Below are 7,078 nucleotides of genomic sequence, written 5' to 3' on the forward strand. Positions count from 1 at the left end.
CTTTCCCAAGACAAGTCTAAAGGGAGACATTCCAATAGGAGTTTTAAAGGCGAGGTATGCCCATAAGGCATCGATCAATCGGATTGACCAATCCTTACGATCGTGGTTAACCGTTTTCTCCAAAATGTGTTTAATCTCCTTATTAGAAATCTCACTTGTCCACTTGTTTGTGGATGGTATGGGTGCTCACCTTATGAGAGATACCGTATTTCTTCATTAAGCTCTCGAATGGTCTATTACAAAAGTGTGAGCCCCCATCACTAATGATGGCTCGAGGCGTTAGAATCGAGAAAGGATGTTCTCTTTTAGGAATTTAATGACCGTTGCGATGGTCATTCTTTCGACACAATCGCTTCAACCCATTTAGTGACATAATCCACGGAGCAAAATATACTGATTTCCAAACGATTGGGGAATGGTCCCATGAAATCGATGCCCCAAAATCAAATGCTTCAATGATAAGAATGGGATTCAAAGGCATCATATTTCGAGGGACAATGCTCCCAATTTCGACAACGCTCACAAGCTTTGCAAAACTCATGAGTATCCCTAAACATAGTGGGCCAAGAAAAAGCCACACTCAGAATCTTGGCCGTGGTCTTTTTAGCGAAAAGTGACCACCACAGCCTTGAGTGACAGAAGGAGATGATGCTCGATGCTCATCGTCTGGTACACATCTCCTTAGAATTTGGTCCGGCAATATTTAAATAAGTAAGGATCATCCCAGAAAAAGTTGCGCACCTCGGTGAAAAATTTCTTCTTATCTTGGGCAGTCCACTGTATGGAACCTGTTACAAGATAATTAGCAATATCCGAACCAAGGTGAATGGGAGACTCAACAGTTGTTCATCGGGGAACATATCATTGATATGCGTCGTCTCAAGGGACTCGGAGGTATTAAGGCGAGAAAGGTGATCGCCACTACGTTCTCTACTCCCTTTTTATCTTTAATTTCCAAATCAATTCTTGAAGTAGGAGGATCCATCGTATCAAGGGGCTTAGAATTATTCTTAGAAAGAAGATACTTAAGTGCCGCATGATTGTGTAGATAATGATCTTGGATCCGATCAAGTAGGACCTAAATTTGTCCAAGGCGAACACTACCTAAGAGTTCCTTTTCCGTAGTCGAGTAGTTCACCCGGGCAGGATTTGTCCTACTCCCGTAATGAATGACGTAGGGCTTCTTATCTTTTCTGTGGTTAGAACCGCCCAAGAGCATAATCGGCGTCGCACATAAGCTCAAAAGGAGGGCTCCAGTCGGTGATGATAGGTGCAGGGGTTAACGTGCCCTTAAGCTTGGTGAAAGCTTCCCGGCATTGCCCAATGGGACATCCTTTTGAAGAAGATTACATAAAGGACGAGAGAGAAGACTAAAGTCCTTTATGAATCGCCTGTAAAATCCCGCGTGTCCTAAGAAGGATCGCACGTCTCTGATGTTCTTGGGTGGAGGTAGGTTAGAGATAAGATCTATTTTTGCCTTATCTACCTCGATTCCTTTGGACGAGATGATATGCTCAAGGACAATTCCCTTAACCATGAAATGGCACTTCTCCTAATTAAGTACCAAGTTCTTTTCTTCACATCTTTTCAACACACATTTAAGACTTTCCAAGCACTTGCTGAAAGATGGACCGTAAACAGAGAAATCGTCCATGAAGACCTCTAGATATTGCCCCACCATATCAGAAAAGATACTAAGCATACATCGCTGAAAGGTGGCAGGGGCATTACATAGTCCGAATGGCATCCTTCGATAAACAAAGGTGCCGTAGGGACATGTAAATGTGTCTTTTCCTGGTCTTCGGGGCTATCTCTATCGGTTGGCGAATACCCGCAAGGAAATAAAGGAATGACCACTAACCTTTCCAGGATCTCGATCAATGGGTAAGGGAAAGTGGTCTTTCCTCGTGACGTATTCAACTTCCCGTAGTCAATGCACATTCTCCAACCAGTGACTCTAGTTGGCACGAGTTAATTTCGAGATTGGCTACGATGGTGATTGGACTTCTTAGGGACCACTTGAGTTGGACTCACCCAGACTATCGATATAGGGTATATAATACCCACGTCCAAGTTTAAGAACCTCGGTTTTAACCACTTCCTTCATGTTTGGATTTAGTCTACGTTGTGGTTGCCAGCGGTTTTGCATTATCCTCAAGATATATGTGGTGAGTACAAATCGAGGATCGATTCCTTTGAGGTCCGCTATCGTCCATCCCGGGCTCCTTTATGCTCAATGAGAGTAGATATAAGCATACTCTCTGTTCTTTCTCCAGAGGCCGAGATCACCACCGGGTATGTCTCATCTTGACCTAAATATGCATATTTCAAATCAGAGGGCAAAGGTTTTAGGTCAAGCTTCGGCGGCTTGAGGTTAGACGGTAGAGGCACTAAATCAGTTTGTGGTAATTCTTCAAATTGTGGCCTCCATCGGTTAACTTCAAGTACCGGTGCAGTATCGTAATTCAGTCCCTGATCGTGCACAGCAGCAGCAAAGGCACATCTTTAGAGGCGGAGGATAAGGTTCGAGGTGTCGTATCTTCCACGAAAGAGTCAATCATGTTAATGTCGTAAATATTGTCAACATCCTCTGAGTTGCTGCCGTTATTGAAAAAATGTTTGACTCCAATGTCAAATTTCCAAAAGACATAGTCATGATCCCATTCCCGCAATTGATAATTGCATTTGGCGTGGCAAGGAATGGGCGACCAAGAATGACGGGAATCTGAGTGCTCATGTTATTGATGGGTTCGGTGTCCAGGATGATAAAATCTACCGGGTAGTAAAATCTATCAACTTGGACCAACACATCCTCAATTATCCCTCTTGGTACACGAACAGAGCGATCAACAAGTTGTAGTGTGGTTAGGGTGGGTTTTAATTCACCAAACTGTTTGTATACCGAGTAGGGAATCAGATTGACGCCCGCTCCTAAGTCAAGAAGTGCGTGATCAATTCGATGGTTCCCGATTACACATGATATGGTTGGGCTAGCAGGATTTTATGTTGCACGTCTTGCTTCAGGATGGCACTCACTTTCTCCAAGAAGATTTTCTTTTGAATAATTTTCCGTCGCTTTGTCTTTTTTAGGAATTTGGCATATGAAGGTATCTTTTTAACGGCATCCAAGAGAGGAATGTTGACTTTCACTGTTTCAACACCTCTGGGATATCCCGAGAGTTAGAGAGAGGTTTTGGTGAAACCAACCGTTGGGGGAATGGAGCAATCGGCTTCTCTAGAAGTTCCGGTTCCACTTTTGGTGCTCATCAGATCCATCATTGTTGTCCTCTTGGTTCTTGAGGCTTTTCGGGCCTAACCAAGAGTTTTATCAATGATCTTCCCACTCCTAAGAGTGGTGATGGATTTAGCATGCCCCCTCTGATTTGAAGAGCTGGGATCATTATTCTCGTACTGCGGTGGAGGATTGGGGAGAGGTTGTGCAGGAAGCATCCCCTTTTCTATAACCGTCATACGAGAATCTATCTTTTGCATAAAATCTGTGATTCCCCGCATTGCCTGAGCCAGCTCTTGTATGGGATTTTGAACCGGTTCCTCTTGAGGTTTCACTTGATTTGGATTTTGATTGAAGAAACCTGGAGGAGTCGCCGTTTGTCCATTCCTCCAACTAAAGTTTGGATGATTTTTCCAGCCAGGATTGTATGTGTTGGAGTTAGGTCCAGTAAAAGGTCTTTGATAGTTATTTACGGCATTGGCTTGTTCATTCAACACTCCTCGAAAGGCAGGTATTGTTGGATTGTAATCACAGATGCCGCAAACAATTTCATTGACCTTATCCTTCTTTCCTTCCATGGCCTCAACTTTCCTTATGAGCGTAGTCACTTTACACTTGAGATCATCCTCTTCTTTCAAGAGATATAATCCACCTTTCTCCTTTAATTGAGTCGGCCTAGACGTGGTGTTCGACTTTGGGTAATAGTCCCAAGATTGTGTTTTTTCAGCCAAACTGTCGAGGTAGTCCCATACCTCGTCGACATCTTTATTAATGAACTCTCCATTACACATTGTCTCGACCATTTGGCGCATGAAAGATGTCAGTCCATCATAGAAAAAATTTGTAATGCGCCATGTTTCAAATCCGTGTTGTGGGCATGAACTGACCAAATCTTTGAACCTTTCCCAACATTGAAAGAATGTTTCATCTTCCTTTTGGGCAAAGTTCATGATCGCTTTCGAGGGTAATCGTTTTATGATGTGGGAAGAATTTTTTTATGAATTCCTCCGCATGTCATTCCATGTGCCAATGGATCTGGGACGGTGAATGTAACCACGTCTTAGCTTTCTCTTTTAAGGAAAAAGGAAAGAGTTTCATCTTGATCCTCGGATACATTAGGAAAACATAATGTAGCTATTATCTCATCGAACTCTTTCAAATGTAAATATGGACTTTCAGATTCAAGTCCATGGAATTTGGGAAGGAGTTGGATAACTCCTGGCTTGATGTCCATCTGTCCTGTGTTTTCAGGAAAAATCATGCATGAGGGCATACTCACTCCCGCCGGTTGCAGAAAATCTCGTAAAGTACGAGGCGGGGGTGCCTGTTGCACCTCATTCTCATCTTGGGTATCCTCCACCCTGGGTGGGAGTAGAGGAGGTTGGTCTTCAGCCATAACTTCACTTAACTCAGGGGATTTCGAGTGGTGTCTAGTCCTGCGATGGATAGTCAACCCCTCAACCAATCCTCCTTCAGTCAAGAGACGTCGAGTGTCGTCACGGGCCCACTTGGGCATGAAAACACTCGCAGCCCTCGATTAAAAACCTAATCCTAAGAAAGGAAAAGAAAATCTAGAAAGAAAGAGAGAGTTGGAAAGAAATTACCAAATTGGACTCCTAAGTTAAAAACCTGCAAAATAAAACAAAAATAAGTTAGATTCCTAAAAAGAGAAGAAAAATAACAGTAAATTAATTTCTAAAAGAAGGTATTCTTAAAAGAAAGTGGAAATTTCTAAAGTAAATTAGGAAAGATCTAACTAGAAAGTAGATTATTAAAAGAGAACTGAAAGATAGGAAGTAGGGAAAGAGCTTACCAAATTAGAGATTTCTATCTTAAAGGCCTACAAAATAAGAAGGTTAGTTTCTAAACAAGAATCCTAAAAATAAATGAGGAAACAAATTAGATTTTAAAAAGAGTTAAAAATAGAAAGTGAAAAACAAAAGAGAAAAGTTTCGAAAATTAGAGGATTTTTCTAGAAAGGGAAATAACTACCCTAGTTTCTAAAAATAAACTGCTTCCTAAAAATAGAAAAAAAATACTAGAATTAAAATTTTCTAAAATTTAAACCCTAATTTTAAAAGTAGAAAGAGTAGAGAAATTAGGAAGGAATTACCAATTTAGAAACTTATGTCCAGATCCTATAAAACAGGAAACAAGTTAAGTTCTAAAAATAAAATAAAATAAAATAAAAACTTCTATCCTAAAGTAAGTAAAATCCTAATCCTAACTTAATTCTAAAACTAATTAATTTCAGAAAACGTAAAATGGCGCCAAAAACTTGTTCACTCCCCAAGTGTAGGGTTGTGATGTAGTAATAAACTCGGTAAGTCCGAGGTCGAATCCACAGGGACTGATACCTGTACGTTATCTGAAACCAAGTAGAACTAGAACTAGACTAAGATGTGATCTAAACCAAATAGAATTTAAGAAATAATTGTGGAAGAATTAGCTAAGACTTTAAGGAATTCAGAGAAAGGGAACTAGGGATTCAGAGGATCCACTTGTAGAGATCAGGGAGATCGTATGCCAGGATCACAAATTATGGAACTTTACTGTACTGCCATTGATATAGGTTTCAAGAGATGAAGAATGGATGAATTAGAATGGATTCCATCACCAAACCATGCCCATGGGACAAGGCAAACAACAGAATTAATCTAATTACCAATCAATCAACATGATTATGAAGGTTAGGAAGGGTACTGTCATCCTACCATGCCCATGGGACAATGATGAACAACAGGGGTTCCTGACTTCATAAACATAAAAAGAAAAGGAATATTCAAAGCCATTGCAAGCCCATTGTAATTTCAGTCACAACATGCCATTAAAAAAACTAAAAATATTCCCATAAAATCAACCCAATACCAAATCCATTCAGTTTAAAATAGAATTAAAGGCATAAAATTCTTCCCATCACGCTACAAGCTTCACCCCTTAGCCCTAGCTAAGGGGTTTAGCCACACATGAATGGGTTAAAATAAACAGATAAACACAAGAAAAGGAAGAAAATCAATAAAAGGAAAAGAAAAAGGAAACCAAAGAATTTCCCTGTTTTCTCCTTCAATCATCCAAGCCTGCTCCTGAGATCACGTGCATCCTCTCTTCTACGCACAGCAGCAGCAGAACACGCCTTGACATGCAGCCCTTTTTTCCAACCCAAGGTCAGCCGTGCACTCCACGTCCCTGTCCTGTCCCCGTTTCCAAACTTTTTCCTTTTTTTTTTCTTCTAGCTCTCTCCCAATCTTTTTCGTTTCCCAGCAGCCGTAGCCCTCCTTCCTTTATATCCTGGTCCGTCCAATACCGAAGACTCCATGCTGAAGTTTAATTTGTTGCGGAGGGGGAGAAGGACGGCCGTTTACGCAGCCGCGTCCGCGTGCACAGTGAAAACGCACAATCATCTTGCGTTTGGATCATATTTACGGCGCGATGTCAAGCTATCCGTCGTTTCTGAAATCTTGGCTAGAGTATTTGCTTCCCTGTGGACACATTGGACGGTCTGGATCACACAAAATGTCAATGATCGCTGCCTACTACCCCCCGCAAATCTCGGCCTCTACCGGACGCAGAAACAGGGCCTGCACACGCTGGGCTCGCTGTCGAAGTTGGTGTGGTCCACGATCGATTTCGGTTTCGAAATCCAGTCCGTCCGTTCGATTCCCCTCGAAAAACCGGTCGGACGTGGCTCGTTTTGGATCGGAGCCGATGTGCCCCCCAGAGTTCTTCACACTGCCGTCCGTCCTGCGTTTAACGGCTGGAAAACCGATCTCCGGTGTCTTTTGACATTCATCCACCTAGGCTTGAGTGATAGGGGGCATGTGTATCTTATAAACGGTCCGGATCTGA

At 42.0% G+C, this 7,078-nt stretch overlaps 1 non-coding gene across 1 annotated transcript; it reads left to right on the top strand.

Moving 5' to 3' along the window:
• The first annotated feature begins 4,093 nt into the window (after positions 1 to 4,093).
• Positions 4,094 to 4,198, top strand: LOC131257114 (small nucleolar RNA R71). The gene has a single exon (XR_009177132.1). It is a non-coding gene; the product is annotated as a small nucleolar RNA R71 (small nucleolar RNA).
• The last annotated feature ends 2,880 nt before the right edge of the window (positions 4,199 to 7,078 follow it).

The sequence above is a fragment of the Magnolia sinica genome, chromosome 9 (genome assembly GCF_029962835.1).
Source record: "Magnolia sinica isolate HGM2019 chromosome 9, MsV1, whole genome shotgun sequence".
Lineage (NCBI taxonomy): Eukaryota > Viridiplantae > Streptophyta > Magnoliopsida > Magnoliales > Magnoliaceae > Magnolia > Magnolia sinica.